This window comes from Delphinapterus leucas, chromosome 11 (assembly GCF_059928025.1).
Source record: "Delphinapterus leucas isolate spDelLeu-1000000601 "Yukka" chromosome 11, BTC_Dleu_Yukka2, whole genome shotgun sequence".
Taxonomy (NCBI): Eukaryota; Metazoa; Chordata; class Mammalia; order Artiodactyla; family Monodontidae; genus Delphinapterus; species Delphinapterus leucas.
In genome coordinates, this window is record NC_143139.1 from 96,207,104 (window position 1) to 96,227,315 (window position 20,212).

General features: G+C 48.9%; 1 non-coding gene across 1 annotated transcript; it reads right to left on the bottom strand.

Annotated features, from left to right (window-relative positions):
- Positions 1 to 1,222: 1,222 nt before the first annotated feature.
- On the bottom strand, positions 1,223 to 15,737 carry LOC111186415 (alpha 1,4-galactosyltransferase (P1PK blood group)). The gene is made up of 7 exons (XR_016395069.1): positions 13,675 to 15,737; positions 9,627 to 12,058; positions 8,470 to 8,727; positions 7,622 to 7,698; positions 6,167 to 6,256; positions 5,837 to 5,871; positions 1,223 to 1,611 (listed from the first exon to the last, which is right to left on the bottom strand). It is a non-coding gene; the product is annotated as an alpha 1,4-galactosyltransferase (P1PK blood group) (transcript).
- Positions 15,738 to 20,212: the final 4,475 nt, after the last annotated feature.

A 20,212-nucleotide genomic window follows, 5' to 3' on the forward strand; every position in this document is an offset into this window, starting at 1 on the left:
CAGAACATTGTAAAGCAATTATACTCCAATAAAGATGTTAAACAAATAGTAAAATAAAATAAAGGTTACACACCAATAGTTTCAAAATATAAGGACTTAGGCAATAATGTATTATGAGGAAAACTGAGGAATAAGCACAGCCAACCAAATGGTGATTGGAATAACTTTAGTAACCCCTCCAAAAAAGAGATGGTAGGAATAAGGATGACATAATGGAATGACAATGTTATCTAGTCAGGCAATGTAAAAATGATACAACTAAAAAAGTTGGTAGGGCAGGCAGAAAGAAGGTAGAAAGAAGAACAATCTCAGGGGTTGCCTTAATCTTTAACTGCCAGGTGTAAAAGCTAAACTAGTAAAAGTTTAAGCATATTTAAAATACAAAGGTGATAGTAAGAAGGTAACACTACCCAATTTTATTGCATCGAATAAGATACATCATTATGTCATATAACACTAAGAAATTAAAATGCTGCCAATTAAGCAATGTTACTTTGCTTTCTTATTATGTAGAATTTTTCTTTTGCAAGAATGTTTTAGTCAGATTTTTTAGCGTTTATTTTTTTCATTTTTGGCTGCACCGCACAGCATGTGGGATCCTAGTTCCCCGGCCAGGGATCAGACCCTCACTCCCTGCATCCTTGCATTGGAAGGGCAGAGTCTTAACCACTGGACCACCAGGGAAGTCCCTTAGTCATATTTTTAAATCACCTATCACACCTGTGCACACATAAGAAGGAAAATAAGTGAAATAAATTTAGTAGGGTGTTCCTGAAACTTCACCACACGTAAGACCTGAATCTTCTGAATGACTTCAACTCGGTGTCACTGATGTCTGTGTTTTCCCACATGGTACCATCAAGTCCAGTCTACACAATGGACTTGAGCATCTGAGGATTTTGGTAGCTGTGAGGGTCCTAGAACCAATTCCCTGCGTGGATACCAGGGGACAACCATATATTAATCTTTGGCCACACTTACCATCAAGTGTGGGTGATACAGCACCTCTTAAAAGAGTGCTTCACTCTTGTCTCCAGAATTTTCTTCTGAGCTGTGGACACCTCTTCAGGTTGTCATGTCACTGCATGTGCAGGAAGTGGTAACTGTCATGAACACCACCTGACTGAGAGCTTCCAGGGGCACTGGGATGGAAACAATATATGCCTCACTCACTCAATACAGTATCAGCTGAAACGCGGTAGTGACAAGAGAAAGGAGAGGATGAAGAAACAAGTTAAATTTAATGTTGTTCATAGAAGACAAATAATAGATACTATCTAAAGAAAGAAGGAACTAAGAGTTTTTTTTGTTTTGTTTTTTTTTAATCTTTTGGCTGCATCGGGTCTTAGTTGTGGCACGTGGGATCTTTTGTTCCGGCAGGCAGGCTCTTTGCAACGCGCAGTCTTCTCTCTAGCTGTGGCACACGGGCTCCAGAGCATATGAGCTCCGTAGTTGCGGCACGTGGGCTCTCTAGTTGTGGTGTGCAGTCTCCGTAGTTGCGATGCATGGGCTTAGTTGCCCGGCGGCATGTGGGATCCCTGACCATGGATTGAACCCACGTCCCCTGCATTGGAAGGCGGATTCTCAACCACTGGACCACCAGGGAAGTCCCTAAGAGTATTATATAAAGGATAAATATAAATGCAGCCACTAGAACAAAAATACAAGCTTTCCTAAATATCAGACTATTTATTTTTAAATCAAAGAAAACAGACCACACAGTCAAAGGATAAAGAATATAGCCCTCCCACATGCACAAAGACACATACACACATACTGCTCACAGCACGGGAAAAAGATAACAGACATCAGTCATATCAATAAATATAAATAGATTTAACTCACTTATCTTTACACAGAAAAAGATTTTTAGTTTAGATCTCAAGCAAAACCAAACTCTATCCTGTACTTGAGAGACAAACATCAAAAAAACGTGATTTAGAAGGTTACAAGTAAATGAATGAGCAAAGGTTTAAAGACACATAGAAACAAAAACAAAGCTGGGGCCATAATCTTAGTATCTGACAATGGGAGCTAAAGCCATACATCACTGAATGAGACAAAGAAGGGCCATTTATAATGCTAAGTGGTATAATTCACAACGCACCAAAAACACTGCAGCAATTTTCAGGAAGAAGAAACTACAGGGATATCAGAATAATTAGATTGAAACACACTAATAACAGACTTTAATTCACCTCTCTCAGCCCAAGAAACACAAATAAGAATTCAGAAGTCCTACAAAATAATCAGAAGGTACTACTCTGTATCAAACTCTCAATTCACTTTCTTTTCAAGAGCTGATGGAATATTTATGAAAATTGAAAACCTTAGCAACACCCATAAACATAAAAAATGCAGACATTTTATAATAACAAGGCAGAATGACTAGAAATTAATTTAAAAGTCAGGAAATTAAAAAAAAAACCTCTCTTGGACAATTCTGCAGTCAAAAGGGAAAATACAAACTGAATTTATAGGATTTCTAGAAAACAACCATAATCAAAATATCATGAATCTGAATCTATACGATACAGCTCCAGAAATACTCAAAAGAATATTTACAGCCTCCAATACATGTGACAAGTAAAACAGGACAGTTTAAAAGAAAGAAAGAAAGCACCAGGCTAAAAATGTTAGAAAAAGAACCACAAAATAAACAGAAAGAATAAGGAAAGAAAGATTACAGTAGAAAAAGTTAGGAAGCAGATAAGCAGTAGAACTAAGAAATAGGGCCAAAAACTGGCTCTTTGGAAAAAATTCAATAAAATATATAAATCACCATTAACCGAATTAAGGAAAACAGAAAGTGAAAGGGATGAGAGAGCACCCAATGCAAACTGAGACATGCCAAATGGGAGAGTAACCAAAGAAGCAGAGGAAAACTTTTTTTTAAATCATAAGATAGTACTTTGCAAATAAAATTTAAAACCGCAAAAAAATAATTTCTAGACAAATGTAATAAATCAAGCCTGTTCCTGGAACAGATAGTCTAGACAGGCCAACTTTCACATAAGAAATAGAATTATACAAGATCATTAAGAAACAAAAGCAACTGGGCAGGACATTTTTAGAGAGGAATTTTACAAACTTAACAGAAAATTCCAATGCTTTTAAAAGTGCTAAATAGCAAAATATATGAAGGAACACTTAAAAAAAAATTTGAAGTATAACATAGACACCAAAACCTCACAAAGATTGCACAAGATACCCTACTGACGGATATTGCTTATGAGTATTATTGTAAAAATCCTAAGACAAGCAAATAGAATTCAGCAGCACATCAAAAGAATAAAACATCAAAACCAAGTGCAGGGTCTTCCCTGGTGGTGCAGTGGTTAAGAATCTGCCTGCCAGTGCAGGGCACATGGGTTCGAGCCCTGGTCTGGGAAGATCCCACATTCCGTGGAGCTACTAAGCCCGTGCGCCACAATTACCGAGTCTGCGCTCTAGAGCCCGCGAGCCACTGCTACTGAGCCCGCGTGCTGCAACTACCAAAGCCCATGTGCCTAGAGCCCGTGCTCTGAAACAAGAGAAGCCACCGCAATGAGAAGCCCACACACCACAACGAAGAGTAGCCCTCGCTCGCCGCAACTAGAGAAAGCCAGCGCACAGCAACAAAGACCCAACACAGCCAAAAATAAATACAATAAATAAATTTATAAAAACAAAACAAAACCAAGTGGGGTTTATTCTTGGAATGCAAGGGTGGTTCCATATTAGGATATATCATTTATATAATTCATCCTATTCCATAGATCTAAGGAGAAAAATCATACTGTCATCCCCAGAAATGCTAAAAAAATTTGATAAAATTTCCAACACTCTTTCTGGATAAATTAGGAATCAATGGATACTTCCTTAACAAAATTATATATATCACCATCAAAGCCAAGAGCCAGCTTCATAGGGGGGTATGAGTACCCAGCTTCACACATGAGGGAACTCCTGTTGAAGACAGGAGAAAAACAAAGGTGCCCAGCACCATCACGGGCACTGGAGGTTTTCATCAAAGCAATTTGACAAGAGAAAGAAATTGGAGCTATAAAAACTGAATAGGAAAAAAAACAAAAAGCAAACCTGAAAAGAAAAAGTTGAAACAATTATTATTTTCATATGATACTGCTGTATACCTGGAAAAGTCAAGAGAAACTATTGAAAAACTACTACTAACAAAAGAATACTGTAAGGTGGTAGGAGACACACACACACACACACACACACACACAAGCAGACAGAAGCAGAAGATATAATGAAAGAAAAGACTCCCACCTACAGCCACCACAATACTCAGGGTTAAACTTAACAAAAGATGTTCAGAATTTACGTGAGCAAAATTTTAAAGCTGCTGACAACGCAAAATAAAGTTGAACAAGTGGAAAGTTGCACTATGTTTTTGGATAGAAGATTCAGCTTCATAAAAATGTCGATTTTCTCTAAGCCAATTTATAAATTGCACACGATTCTGGAATTCAACAAGTTGACTCTAAAATTCATCTAGAAAAATAAACAAGCAAGAACCTACAGGAAAACTCTGAGGAGGGACACATGAGGAAGGACTGGCCTTTTATGAGAGATATTAAAACACAAAGTACCAATAATTAAAACAACCTAGTCTCAGCATATGAACAGACAGGGCAAATGAAACAAAAGAAATCACAGAAATACTGGATTGGCCAAAAAGTTCGTTCAGGTTTTCCATAAGATGTTACAGAAAACCCCGAATGAAATTTTGGCCATCCCAATAATATGGTACTTGCATATCCAGTAAAGGCAGTGTTTCCAATCAGTAAAGCAAAAATGGATCTTTTAATACAGGTGTTGGGCAAGCAGAGAAGCCACTAGGGAAAAAGAACCAGATGAATTCATACCTCAGAATGTGCCCTAGGATAAACCCCAAATATAAAATAATAAATGTTTCGAACAAAACATGGGTGAATTCCTTTATAACCTTAGAGTTGGAAAGGTTTTCTTAATTATGTGTGAAATCCAAAAGCCATTAAAAAAAAAAAAGGATAAACTTGACTCCTTGAAAAAAAAAAAAAAACTTCCCAAAACCTTTCGCCAAATACCAAGAAAGTCAAAAATACAAGTGACAACTTGGGAATGACTTTTGTGTCCCTCAGATCCCAGAAGTCTAATTTTTCTGTTATAAAGAGATCCCACAAATCAAGGAGAAAAAACCCCAACAATTCAAAAGAAAATGGGCCAAGGACAGTTCTCACACACACACACACACACACACACACAATGATGCTTAAACAGGTAAGCAAGACAGGGGAGCTTTTTGTAAGTAAGAGAAATGCAAGTCAGAACACTCAGCAAATAAGATGTGCATGAATCCAAACCTTTGACAACACATTTTTCTGGCAAGGCTGTGAGGAAACAGGCCGCCCCCCATCCCCTGCACAGTGCTGGCAGGCAAGCCAAATGGTCCCGTTTCAGGGGCGGAGGACAAGTGAACAACATCTATCAAAATTACACATACATGTGGCACTTCCCTGGTGGCGCAGTGGTTAAGAATCCGCCTGCCAATGCAAGGGACACAGGCTCAATCCCTGGTCCGGGAAGATCCCACATGCCGCGGAGCAACTAAGCCCATGCGCCACAACTACTGAGCCTGCGCTCTAGAGCCCACATGCTGCAACTACTGAAGCCCACGCGCCTAGAGCCCGTGCTCCACGACAAGAGAAGCCACCGCAACGAGAAGCCCGCGCACCGCAACGAAGAGTAGCCCCCACTCGCCGTAACTAGAGAAAGCCCGCGTGTAGCAACGAAGACCCAACACATAGAAAAATAAATAAAATTTAAAAAACAAAGTTAAACATACACGTACCCTTTCGCCACGCCATCCCAGTCTGTGAATTTATCCTACGGATAAGTGATATTTGTGTTGGTCACAGGTTTGTTTGCAACTGCAAACGCTTAGAAACAACCCAAGGTCTTTCTTGAAGGGACTGATTAAATACTCAGTGACACCGATACCATGAAAAACAATGTCTGCTCCCAGCGGGCAGGGACCAAGGCCACTTCTACTCATTAGTCTGGTCCCACATGGCCAGCACAGACCCTAGCACATAATAGGTGCTTAATACATATTTTTTGAAAGAATGAGTAAATGATCCCTAAACTGCTCAGAAAGCCAGGATCAAATGAGGTAACCAACCTAGGGGAGTGGCATCTGCAAACTGTAAACCATGAGCGGGTGCAGATTACAACTGTTGGAAAGTGTAATTGGTACGTTCTGCCTCTCCATCTGAGGGTACAAAATAAGGTCAGAGGCTGTGTCCCTTAATATTGAAGTACCTGAGTACTCAACTGTCCCAGGAGAGAAAAGGTGACCTTCCCAGCTCAGCATGGCTAGTAAACGGGGGAGTGGGAGTAGGGTTTGCCTCAGGTATGCCTGTCTCCAAGTCTCGGACCTCCTCTCTTCCCCGAGGCCATCCCTCCCTCCCGGAGTCACTGCCGCTCTGCAGTGAAGCCTGGGCTGAAGGTCAGGCTGCCTGCGGCCAGCTTCTCACGAGCAGGATGGAGTCACTTTCTGCTCAGTTCAGGGAGGTATAAGACACCACGAATCTGGACACCCACACATTTGCTCTCAGGGAAACTGGACTGGGAAGACTGGGGGCTGGGGTGCCACTTTATGCAGAATGGTTAGGGATGACCCCTCTGAAAAGCTGACATTTGTGCAGAGACCAGAGGAGGCGAGGCACACGCTGTATGGATATCTGGGGAAAGCATGTCCAGGGAGGAAAATCAGTGAGTGCAAAGGCCCCGAGGCATGTGCGCCTGAGGTGCTGCCAGAGTACCAAGGTGGGAAGATGAGGGCACCAGGAGAGGAGGCCAGAAGGATAAGGGGACACTGGGCCGGTGGGGGGGGGTGGGCTTGAGGGAGGACTCGACAGCTGATTGGGAGGGGCTGCCATTGGGAGATTTTGAGGAGGAAAGGGTTATAGTGTGACTCATGGTTGTTTTTTTTTTTGCGGCACCCTGCGGCTTGTGGGATCCTAGTTCCCTGACCAGGGATTGAACCCAGGCCCTCGGCAGTGAGAGCGCGGAGTCCTAACCACTGGACCACCAGGGAATTCCCTAGTGTGACTTATGTATTAAAGAAATCTTTAAGATCTGGGTGCTTTTTAAGACTAAACCCCAGGGGACGTGTGGCAACAAGAAAGCAGTTATGGGACTATTGTGATAATCCAGGGGAGAGGGAGTGTAGACAGGAAAGGAGGGGGAGAGCTTCTCTGAACAGATTCCCCCAGGCCTCTCCCTGCCCCGTCAGTGCCGTGACCACAGCCCAGCTCAGCTCTCCCCGTCATCTCTCTGTCTCTGTCGGGGGACCCACTACCCCAGCCTCCTCCCTGGCTTCCTGCCTCAGCCCCAAGAAGGTCTACAGACCCCACAATGCTGAGACCTTGCGGGCACTTCCCCTCAGCGCTGCGCCTCTCCAGGCCCACGACCTCCAGACCATCCAAGCTGGCATCTGCCATTTTGCTCAAACCATCAGGCTCTGGGAATTCCAGGTTTCTGCAACATGCTCTTCCCTCTTCCCAAAATGTCCCTCCCCACTCCCCTGCCCAGGAACTTCCGGAGCAGAAGAGGTAGGAAGTTTGCCACTTGCCAAGAACACGCCGCTTGTCAGGCACCCTACCAAGCACCGCTCGTCCTGTGTCTTCATGTCCACCACGGTGGCCCCTTCTACAAACGACAAAACTAAGGTACAGAGGAAAGGGGCTACCCGGCTAGTAAAGGTGGGAGGCAGGATTTGCACCCACCCAGGAGTGTCTGCTCCCCAGTCTCAGGCCTTCCTTCCTCAGTCTCTCCTGACCTAGGTTGAGTAGAGCCACCACCTCCAGGAAGCTACCTGGATTTTGGCACAGCTCTCACTGTGGCCCAGGGGCTGGGTCCCCAGTGCTGCACACACCAGCACACAGTAGGAGCTCGTGGCTACCTTCCAAAGGAGCATGTGTGTAAGCAGCCCTCACTCCAAACCCTGTGCTTCGCCCACAGCCTAGACCACCGGCAGACCTTCAGAGCCCACGGGTGGGTAAGTCCTCTGGGGAGGGGCCAGGGTGAATTTGGCCTTGGAGTGAACTGGGATCAGAGGAAAGTGGGCAATGAGCCAGATGTGGCTCACCCTGCCGGAGAATGTAAATGACATTAAGTTAGGGAGGGCCTGGCACATAGCAGATGCACCATAAATGCGCGATGACTGGTTGAGTGGTGAGGGATACAGGAGAGCCATCTGATACCCTTAATGCCTTTGAAAACGATGGTAAAACCTTGAAAGGAAAACCAACTCCTCTCTATTGCTCAAACTGGGAATTCCAAGTTTCTGAAACATGCTCCTCCCTCTTCCCAAAATGTCCCTCCACCTTCCCCTACCCGGCAACCTCCTAACCATCATAGGTAAGATGAGAGCCATTTGCCAAGAATCCGCCACAATTGCTGTCCCGGTTCTCTTCATACCTTTGGGTACTGCCTCTGTATTTCCACAGCACGCATGCACAGACACTTCGCCAACGGTGGGATCACAGGGGGTGGGGCTTCCAGTCTTTCTAGAGTGTGTGTGTGTGTGTGTGTGTGTGTGTGTGTGCGCGCGCGACACCACCTGCTTCGCTCTTTATCTTGAAGACTTGAGGGCACATGACATGTCAGCATTCTGGTAATACCCTTTCTAGTCCTTTTCTGACGCCTCTACTCACATGGAGCAGTGTTTACACAGAGCTGTGGACAGGAGACGCACAAAAAGTGATCCTATTACACCCACTGTTTTACACCTGGTTTTATTTTTCACTTAAAAATATGCGGGGCCCCTGTCTTCTAAAACTAGGTGGTGGTGGTAGTTACATAACCAGACCCACTTCTTTTTTTTTTTTTTTTTTTTTTTTTTTTGCGGTACGCAGGCCTCTCACCGCTGCGGCCTCTCCCGCCGCGAAGTTCAGGCTCTGGACGCGCAGGCCCAGCGGCCATGGCTCCCAGGCCCAGCTGCCCCGCGGCACGCGGGACCCTCCCGGACCGGGGCACGAACCCGCGCCCCCCGCATTGGCAGGCAGACTCCCAACCACTGCGTCACCTGGGAAGCCCAGACCCACTTCTTAAAACTCATCGAACTGTACGCATGCAATGGTGTGTAAATTCTACCTGAGTAAAACTGTTTGGAAATATATGCTATGCCTTCCCATTATGTCAGTAAACACAGCTCCATGGCCTAACTTTCCAGGGCTCCATTGTATCGCATCATCTGTATCCCATCTTGACTACTTTGACTACTGGAAACGTGGCTTCTTTCTTTTTGCTTTTATAGACAACTCTGTGGTGAGTTTCTTAGCACTTACATATTTGAACACATCCTTAATTACCTCTATAGGACTGGCTCCTAGAAATGAGCTGCTTGGGTCAAAGGAAATGTAATTTAATGTTTTAGATACAGATCATTCACTTGTCTCCGGAAGGGTTTTAAAAAGTCCAAGTTCTCTCCGGTGTCAGGGCGTGCCCACCCTTCCTATCCTCTCACTGCAGGAAGGGATGGGCGTGGCTGAGTTAACATTTTTTAAAAGCTCCCGGTCAGGCATGGAGCTATGTGGTTTAATAATAACAAGAGTGTATATTTCCTGAGGGCTTACCTTGCACAGCCAAAGGTCAAAGCGGTTTTCCTTCAGTAACTCGTTTAATCCTCCCGATAGCTGCCAGGCAGGTCCTCTTATAATCAATTACAGCTTGAGTTGGAAATGAAGCACAGCTGGGATTCAAACACCCTCGGCCAGGTGAAAGGAGCCAAGTTCACCTGGGACTGCACCACGGCCAGGGGCTCAGATCTCACTGTGGTAAAGAAGAGGCGCTTGAGTCTGAGTCTCAGTTCCCTCATCTGTAAAATGGGGCTGACAGCACAGGATGGCTGAGAGGGTTTAAAAAAGACCAGGTAACAAAGCGTCTGGCACCTAGAGGGGGCTCAGTTCATGGAAGCCTGCCCTCAACTCAGGAGATTGCCTTGGAGGCCTGTGGGAAAAAGCAGTTGAAGACTTCAGACAACTGGGAGGGGAGGGGTGCCTCTCTGGGCTCCGTATCTGTATCTGGGACAATGGCTTCTGTGCTTTCAAATCGAGCCTGCTCACAGAACGTAAAGATCTCTTTTCCCATTTTCTCACGTTCACCCAGCAACTCAGACTTTGCACAGGTGTGACATCCAGAAGGCTGTGCGCTCCTGCTGGGTGAGAGCGTGGGCGCAGGGGTGACTGTGCAGGCACCCACAAGGAAGGGAAGGGGAAGGGGCCCTCCTAGCCCCGTGGCCAGCCCTGTGGAGCTGGAAGCTCCTGGACTCACTGGGGTCTTTCCAGAGAGAAGACAAACAGAGGTAGACAAGGGAGGAAGGGACGCTCACTCACCAAGCACCAGACAGAGTAAGATGGGTACCGCTTCCCGATATCTACTAGAGATGGAGGCTCGGAGAGGAAAGCAATTCTCAAGGGCATGTGGTTAGTGCAGGGAGAGCCTTCTTTGAATCCAGCCCTGCCATTCGTCAGCTGACTGACCCTAAGCAAGGCACTTCCCCTCCCTCTGGAGTTTGTCAGTGGGGGTGATAACACCTGCTACCTCCCAGGGAAGCAGGGAGGACTCAAGGGAATGGGGGGGGGCAAACAGCAACAGGGAGCTGGGGACCTCGGGTGCAGAACCCTCTCTCCACTGATGCTTTTTCTACCTCCTTCTCTAGGAAGATCAGAGCCGATTCATAAGATGTCCTCCCAGCCCCCTCCCTCCCACCTCCTGTCCACATCAGCTCCCTCTGGACCAGTTCCAGACCCCTCCCACCTCCTGCATCCTCTGGGACCTCATTCTACCGACCTGCCCCTCCTTCTCCAGGGGCTGCAGCCACTCCCTCTTCTGGCTCTTTCCCATCAGCTTATAAGTGCAGTCAAGTCTACCTTACTGAAAAGCACACACACAGATAAAGTAAAATAAAAAGTAAAAACGTGCTGCTCAAATACACACACCATCAGCAGCAAAAGCAGAAGCCGAGTGACAACCTGGGAGAAGATCTTTGCCGCAAAGAGACCGGACAAGGGGCAAACATCTCATTGATGAACTCAAACAAATGATTACGAAACACACAAAGATCCTAGATGTTCATACTCTTTCACCCAGTAATTTCATTTCCAGGAAATAACAAGAAATGCACACTCATAGCCTAAGGAAGTGGGCAATGGTACAGTCCCTTTGGAGAGCCTGCTGGTTCTAGGTATAACCATCCTAGAGGTTCATATCCAGTGACTACCAAGTAATTCCCTTTCCAGAAAAAAATCTGGCAATGTATAAATTTATGTATGAATTCAATGTAACATCTAAAAGAGCCAAATATTTTTAAAAAACCAACAAAACCTAAATGTCAAATGAGGTCCATTAACTAAATAAGATGTAGCAATAAGCACTGAAAAATATAAAAAAATAATTTGAGAAAGGTGAGGAATTTGAGATGTTTGTATAAACAAGACACTCAAATATGTACCAATGTGTTTTTTAAGAAGTCTGGCAAAAAGGGCAACTTTTAACAATAGTTATATCCAAGTGATGTGAATGCGGAATTTTTTCCCTACTTCTTTCAGTTAATTCATTCCAGCAAAATGTAGTGAATGCCTATGTGTCAGGCCGGGCACCGGGCTTCAGGCAAGCTTCCTCCCTCCAGGAGCTTCCAATCTGGAGAGAAGGGGTAAGGCTCAACGGGAGGTGAGGGCACACCTAAGAGGCGCCTGGCTGGAAGGAAGTGAATTCCAGAGAGCACTGCCTGAGCACAGCTTGGGTAGCCAGGTCAAAGGTGGAGCCATCCCCTCTACCCACCTGGAGGTGCAGCAGCTGCGGGGTGGGGGAGCTGTGGCGGGGAAGAGCCGTTTTCACACGTCAAGCTTCCCTTTTCTCATCCACCCCTTCTTCTGGTCTTGTTAAAAATGTCCCTGGCAGCCACCTTGTCTCGCTCTGCCCGAGGGGACCTGCATCCCCTGCTGACCCGGGTCCTTGAAGATCTGGACCGCCATGGCCGCGTGGGTGTGGGAGCTGCTGGCTGGGGCTGATTAGGTAATGTGGTGAGTCACAACTTTCTGATGTTCCAAGTAAGTCACCTTGAAAGATTTTGCCAACCCTGCACACACTGAGGACCTGGGACCCTTGCACACAGCAGGAGCAAGTCTACTAGCCTAGGCAGCTATAGGGCTTCGATGGATACAGGGAAGCAAAACACATTTTACAGAATTTCCACTTCGGTGTCTGTCCTCTGATATCTATCGTGTGACCCTAGCAGACAAGGAGGGACAGGCACCAGAGGCACTAGAAACATGTTTGGGAGGAAAATGAACAACTGAGAGGGTTCCATCTCAACCCTCCTTTTCTTTCTTTCCTGTTTTTATTTGGGCCTGATCTGGGGACTCCCCTAGGGGATCTGGCTGTGGGCACTGAGGGGGTAGTCCCCGCTAGCCTGGGCCCTGCTTTGTCACCCTGAGCAGGACGACTCCTCCTTCATTGGGAGGAGGTAACAAAGGGGAAGTCCTTGGACAGCTGGAGTGGAGGCAGGGGCGGGGGGCGGGAAGCGCCAGAGCCGGAGCATACCAGGTGTTCCCGGGTGTTTGTTGAAGGAGGGCACAGATAGATTTCAGAGACCCCAAGGGGCCTCCACAGAGCGGTCAATCACTCAGCATTTGGGGGAGACCAAAAGGGTGTCCTTCTGAGAGAAGGGTGGCTTTTAACCCTCTCAGAGCTAGAGGCTTAGCTGAGTCTGACGAGGAGGTGGGAACTTCTACCCGCAGGTGTCAGATGCGGAAACTGAGGCCAGGGGACTCCCCTAGCACGAAGGGGAGTGGACTCTGCGACTGGACCTCCGAGCCAGAGCCTCTCCCAAGCACACCACTGCTCCCACTGGGACTCAATGTTTCCCATCTGGAGGAGAGGGAGGGAGAGAAGCACGCCCGAAAGAGGGAGTGGTCTGAGGTTCCGGATCCCTGAGAGCGAGCGCTTAGGCCCGACTTTCCCCGCTTCCCGGATCCTACCCAGGCCGTCCCTCTATCTGGAGAGCCCTTCCCCCTTGTCGGCGGTCCAAAGCCTCAACATCCCTAAAGGCCCGGGGGGACGCCTCGCATCCCCCGCAGTCTCCCTTCAGACGGCCGCTCCCCACCCCTCTCCCCAGCGGCGCCCCCTCCCGGGCCAGGGGCGAGTGCAGCGGGCGGTGAGGTCTCCCGGGGCGATTCCGTGCCCCCAGACAGAGCGGCGTGACTCGACCAAGGATGCAGCGCGGGCCGGCGGAGCCCGCACTCGGACCCGGGCTTCTCGCCCTCGCCGGCCCTCTCTCCCGCCGAGGGACCCCGGGCCGGGCGGCGCTGCCCGGAGGGCTCCCGGGCGGGGTGCGCCCTCCCTCCGCGGGCCGGGCTCCTGGCCCAGCCGCCGCGCTCAACTTGGGGCGCAGCTGGGATGGAGGCGGCGGCCGGGGGACCAGGGCGCCCAGTCGGTGCGCACACAAGGGTCCCTCCGGGACAGGTGGCCCGGGCGGGCGGCGGCCGAGCCCTCCCCACCCCTCCGCAGCCCCTGTCCCTTCCCCTTCCTTCTCGGAGCGCTCCTCCCCACCTGTGCCCGGGGAGCCCCCAGGTCAGTGTCCCGGAGCCCGCCCAGCTGCACCCTCCGCAGAGCCCCTCATACCTCAGGCTCCCGTGGCTCCGGGAGGCGGCCAACTGGGCCCAGCGGGCCGTCGGCGAGGCGGTGGGAGGGAAGTGCCCCGAGCCCGGCAGGCGGGAGCACCGCCCCTCAGGCCCGGGGCGTGGTCAGCCCCGCCCAGCCCCGCCCCTGAGGGGTCCCTTGCATCTTCACCGCTCCCGGCGCCCGGGTCTGGACCATCACCAAGCCGCGCGCCAGCAGGTATGGTGCGCTCGCCGTGCCTCCCTGCTGCCTGTTCTATGGGTTTATAATCCCATTTCCCCTATTTAACAGGTGAGAAAAACGAGGCTCAGAGTGGTTAAGTAACTCAACTTCAAACAGCTGAGAAGGGGCAGTATCGGTATTTGAACTCGGGCCTGCCTGACGCTACTGTACCTCCTCACAGCGTGACCCGTGCTAAACGTTTTGCCTGCATCCCCCAGTGTTTTACCTTCGCCGCTCTGTCCTTTCCCCCCTCACTCTCCTCCTTGTCCACTGCACACTTGCTGTGTTGTCTTCACTTCCTCCTCGCCCGTCCTCTCACTCAGCTGATGACCAGTGCCCAGGCCACTGAGAAAATGCAAACACTCCATCCCAGCCCCGGGAACAGTCTGCCTCAGTATGTGCCGTTGAATGAACGACTCAGAAGAAAATTCCCACCAGCTTCCACCACCCATCCGTCCACCTCCTGAGATGGTGCCCAACCTCCCCTTCCCTCTGGGGACCAGGCTGAACTGGCCCAGCTGGCCCGGAAGCCCCCTCCACTTGTCCACAAGATCCCACCCTTCAAGCCAACACTGATCCAGTGATTCTGTCCTCTCTCCCCTCTCCTCAATCATTCCTGTCAATTCACACGCTGTTACTTCTCCTATCCTAAAACTAAAACCAGAGAGGAAAAACAACAAGAACAAAACACTCTTACGAAACCCCTGTGCCCCCTCCAGCTACGGCTGCCTCATTTTCCCCTTCCCTTTACAGCAAAAGTCCTCCAAGGGTTGTTTCTCCAGACTGTCTGCAGTCCCTCTCCCCCATTCTCCTTTAAAACCCATGTAATCAGGCTCTTGCCCCTCTCTCCACTAATCCCCAGATCTGTCATTTGGGGGCCCCAGTGATGTTCATGTTGCTGGGTGCAGTGCTGAGTCTCTGTCCTTGTCTTACTGGTCCCTCCAGCAGTATTTCTCACCGCTGCCCACTTCCTCCCCTCTGATGCACCTTCCTCTCTTGGCTTCCCAGACACCACATTGCCTGGTTTTCCTCTTCCTTCTTGGTGACCCCCCATTCTCTTTTGTAGCAGCCCCCCAACTTCTAAATGTCACCCCAACCTGTGGCTTTGGAGGCTTCTGGCTGCGGATGACACCAAATGTGGCCTGCAGCCTGGACCTCTGCCTAAACTCACGCATCTAACTGTGCGCTGGAGACCTCCCTTATCTCACGCCGTCCAACGTCCTGATCTCCCCCAAAGCTGTCCTCCTGCATCTACCCCACCTCAGTTAACGAAAACTCCACGTTCTAGGTACTCAGGCCCTAAACCTGGATTCCTCTCTCTGCCCACAATCTGCATACCCCACATCCACTCCAAGAGCAAATCCCATCTGCTCCACCTTGAAAATATACCCAGAATCTGACATGTCTCACCCCACCCTCTTGTCCAAGCCAGCAGCCCCTCCACAGGCTGAGTGCGGAGGCCTCTTCTCACTCTATTCCTGCCTCCCCCAAACCCCTGTCCAAACGGCAGCCAGAGAGATGACGGTAGAACTAGGTCCAGATCACATCCCTCCTCCGCCCCACCCCCTCCAGTGGCTCCTCATTGAACTCAGAAGCCCCACCTCTGCCCTCTGACCACATCCCCTTCTTCTCCATCAGCCAGACCCTGCCCAGCCACACTGGCCTCCCTGCTGGCTCTCACCCACTCCAGGGCCTTTGTTCTTGCCACTCCTCTGCCTGGAACAGCCTTGACTACATACCTGCTTAGCCACATCTGTCACCTCCTTCAGGTTCAAGCTTCAATGTCAGCTTCTCTGTGAGGCTTCCCTGACCTCCATTCACACCCCGATGCCTTCCCTCCTCGATTTCCCCCCGCCCCCCGCCCCCGTACACCTATCAGCATCACCATGTGACCTGCTTCGCATTTCTCTTAGGCATTTATTTTATTGCCAATCCCCTGCCCTAGAATGTGAGCTCCACAGGGCAGGGGGTTCCTGCTGACCTGTTCACTGCTGTGACTCCCTCCTGGAACGGTGTCTGGAACAGTAACTGGGCACCCAACCAACATGTGTGGAATGGATAAACCTGTACCCTTTCAACGCTGGTAATATTCACAATACTTTTTCTGTATATTGGCTTTTTCATTCCAATAAATATATTTTAAAAGGAAACTTTATATTACTGCCCTGGAGGGGGCACCTCTACCACTAGCCTAGAATAGAAGGAAACAGTAAAAATGAGAATAAAGCAAATGCTCTAAGGCTCTGGGGACCCCATGGCCTATCTAAGGGCTGAACCCGCTCCTGCTTTCTCCCTGTGAGGAAGTGAGATTCACAAGATATACAGAGGCAGTAAAGACAGGCCAGCACCTGCCCCTGGACCTGAGCAGAGAACTTAAAGAAATAAAAAACAAATCCAGAATTGAAAAGGCAATGGCTTTCTTCTGGGAGCCATCTCTTGGGCTGTGCTCAGATATCCCCGGGGAATCTGCCTCCTTGCAGCTTAATTAATCTCACAACAATCTTGAGATCATGCTGTCATCAGCCTCATTTACAGGTGAGGAGTCTGACGCTGAGATGGGAACTGGCCCGAACTCACAGAGCCAATATGTTAGACGGGCAGAGACTAGAACTGGAGCGCTTGTCAGACTCTGGGGCCAAAGCCCTTCTAGGCTGACCTGGCCTGGCTGTCGGGGCAGTTTCGGGGGAGGCGATAACAGGGATGGAAGCACCCAGGTGCCAGCCCTGCTCTGGGAAGCACAGCCTGGCCACCAGGGACTTTTGTTGAACTCTGGGAGGGAAGGGTATCCTCTTTCTTCTGTGTGGGCACTGGGTGTACTCTCTTTGTTCTGGACGAGGAGTGGGGAGTGTGTAGACCAGAGCTTTACGGTGCCTCGCCACCACCAGATGAAGGGACGACCCATCTCAGAACAGAGCCCATCCCCCAGGGAGGCCAAGACACATGCAGCGGAATTTGACATCACTGGAGCCTCTGTGTCCCTCTGGGCTTGATCTGACTGGCCCTCGGCTTCCCCATTATAAAGTTTGGTTTAACCAGATGAGCTGGATTCTTTTTCCCTGTGCAAAGAAGAATCCTAATTTATACAATTTTCACTATAGCACTTTCTGCTCCACCTATAAGCAAGATGGAACCTCTCCCATTTTCATGAAAAAGATAAGAAAACAGTAAAGCAAAGTCCCCGCTTTCACCCCATCACCTCCAGTTCTCTCCTGCCTTCAACCAGGTTTCTCCAAAGAGTCACCGCCACGTGTCGCTTCTGATCCTTCCCTTCCTAGGTCCCCTTGCCTGTTGTCATCTGCTTCCTGTCCCCTACTGGGAATGGAGGCTTTTGCCAGTGTCATAGCGACCTGACTGTGGCCAAATCCCATCAATATAGGATAAACAACAGTATTGTTAACCTTTGTTAACAAAACAACGGACTGAAAGAATTGACTGTAAACTTAAAACCTTAAAAATATCAGTACTTCCAGCTTTGTTTCTCCAAGAGAGGCCCAAAAGCCACAGCAACCTTTGGTCTGCCACCCCCAAGTCTCAGGGACACCCCAGTGCCCAGACTTTGGTTTCTAAGACCTTCTTCACCAAAGGAAAACAGGGTTCCTCGGAACATTAAAAAAAAAAAAATTTGCAGTGGGGGGACAGTCCAGAATGTCCTGTTGCGGCCAGGAAGTAAGGCCACCCTCAGAAATACCAGGAAAGCAGGGGAAAGATGATGGAGCCATCAAAAGTCTCCCCCAGTGCTGGCCAACCCACAACAATACAGGCATCAAAAGTTGTTAATGGAAATATAGTTCATTTGAATAAATTCACTCTGTGAAAGGTCATGGCTATGATGATACTCAAAAGTGAAACGTTACCATAATGCCTTCAGAGAGGGTTGTAGTATAAGAAAGACTGCCATGTGACTTGTTTGAATTTTTATGGAACTTATTAAGTTGGGATGTGTTAGTCTGTGTATCTATCTTGTCTCTTTTATTGGTGTTAACTAATTAGAGAGACATGTTTGCTTTAGCTGTGTAATCAGAAAAGCGTAAACTCAGAGCCCTGGGCTGGAGGCTGGGGGCAGGCAGAAACTGCGCCATGAAAGGAAAGGCTGACTTGTGGTGGTCTCACAGGACCACCGGGTTGATGAGGCTCCTTCAGGTACGCAGTGTGGGGTCACCCTCGGCTGTCCAGGAGAAGGAGCGTTCACAGAAAATGTCCACAATGATTAACTAGCCAAGAGTCACCCCAGGAGAGACAGTAAAGCCCTGTCTCCTAGCCAAGGACCAAGGTCAAACATCCTGATGCAGTGACCTCAGCTTATCTTGGGAGATTATCACAAACATGAGAGGGGATCCAAATTCCATCAACAAAGCCCCGGGGAGAAACCACAACAAATACAGCAAAATCCCTAAGAAGAAATAAAAGCCAAGTTGGAAGTGATGCTCACTGTCTTGACGTTTTACAAGAGTTTTAAGTATAAATGTTATGACAGTGTTGTCCTCAGGTGCAGCCATAAGAAATCTGTAATTGCAGTTTAAATCGACAGGGATTTACTTATTCAAGTTTGTAATCAAGGTTGGAATACTCAAGAAAAACTGGATTTTTAAGTTTTATTTATGAGGTAGAAGAGCTTTAGGGTCCACATAGTTCTAGGGACTGAGATGTCTTGATAGCAACAGCTCTGTCAGCAAATGCAGCAGGCGGCTGCCTCTCTGATTCTCCTGGTGGCATCTGACAGTTGACCATGAACTCTCTGTGCCCTTGGCCTCCTGACCCTCTGACTGGTCATCCTCTAGTGGACTCTTCCTTCTCAACCTACCCGTGCCGCACACAGGAGTCCTCAGGCCCTTTGCCGGCCCCCTCTCTCCTTGCTGTGCGCATTCCCCACGTGTCTCCTGTACCTGTGGCCTGGCCTCCGTTCCACCCTGGCCTCCTTCCAAAGCCGAAACCTTGTCCAGCCCGCAGAGGGGTTGCAGGTGTCCAGAGCTACCTCCTGAAATGGCAGCATCAACGCTCCTGGGCCCTCATCTCTCCCACTCCCTTACCCAATCAACCACCAAGTCCTGCCAATTTCACCTTCTCACTCTCTCAAACACGCCTTCTCCTTTCTGTCTCCTTACAGCAGCCCTCAGCTAGCCATCAATCCATCACTCGGTACTTTCTGAGAACTCACAATGTTAAGGTCCTAGAAATACAAGGCGGACCAGGCCCTGCCATTCGGAGCCTAAGCCAGCACTTCTCAAGCTTTACTGTGCACACCAGTCTCGGGGGACTGGTTAAAATGCAGATTTTGATGCTACAGGTCTGAGCTGGGGCCTGTGACTCTTGCATTTCTAAGAGGCTCCCAGGTGCTGCTGCTGCTGCTGGTGGTGGTCCCAGGCCCACTCTTTGAGTACCAAGGTCCTAGATTACACAAGGGTTTTGAGTCTTGCCAAACAGAATGGGCAGAGGGCCATGGAGGAGCCAGGAAGGAGGGGTCTTTTGACCCAAATGACGTTAAGTCCTTCTCCAGAGTCAATGCAATAGATGCTGGTTTCTTTCATCAAATCATTTTCCCTAGGACAGGGCTCTTCTGCTATTCTTGGCTGGATCAGGGAATTTCCCATGATGCTTAGTGAGCCTCTTGCCTCCTGAGCTTGGTAATTAAGATGCCCAAGGCTTTCACCCTGTCTCTGGAGAAAAAAACAAACGACACTGCCTTCGACCCCTTCCTTGCTCACTGCATCCACCCCCGCCTCTGAAAAGGCTTTTGCCTGGCCAGCCCTGTGCTCCTGCACCGGCAGCTCCTGAATGGTCCCCTGCTTCTAAGATACCTCGTCTAATTTTTCTTTCGGAACTTCCCGAAGCTGCCAGGGCTAAGGATGAGGTCCAGCTCTTTTACATTGCCCTCCAAAGGCCACCTTCCTGGACTTCTCCACTGCCTTCCGGCCTAGGATTCACAGGTTTGCTCCAACCAAGAAGAAACATCCTTTCCCTGTTGCTTCTCTGGTCTCCCCAGCCTAAGAATGTCCTTCCCAACTCCTTGACTGACCCTGTAACTTCTTAACAGGATTTTAAAGTGTTTGCTTTCATTTAATTTCTGTGCAAGCTTAGGAGGGACATACTATTTTGACCATTTTGTAGATGACAAATCTGAGGCTCAGAGAGGCTTGGTCACTTACTTCAGGTCACACAACCAGGAAGGCACTGGGTGGAGACTAGAGCTAAGCCTTTCACTCTATCCTTCTGTTGGGTCACCAGAGTTTTGCTCGTTCTTAGCATTTCCTTGTGAGCCATACTTCGATGGAGGGATATCCATGGTGTGATGTGAGCCCAGAGGAGGCTCAACCACCTGTTA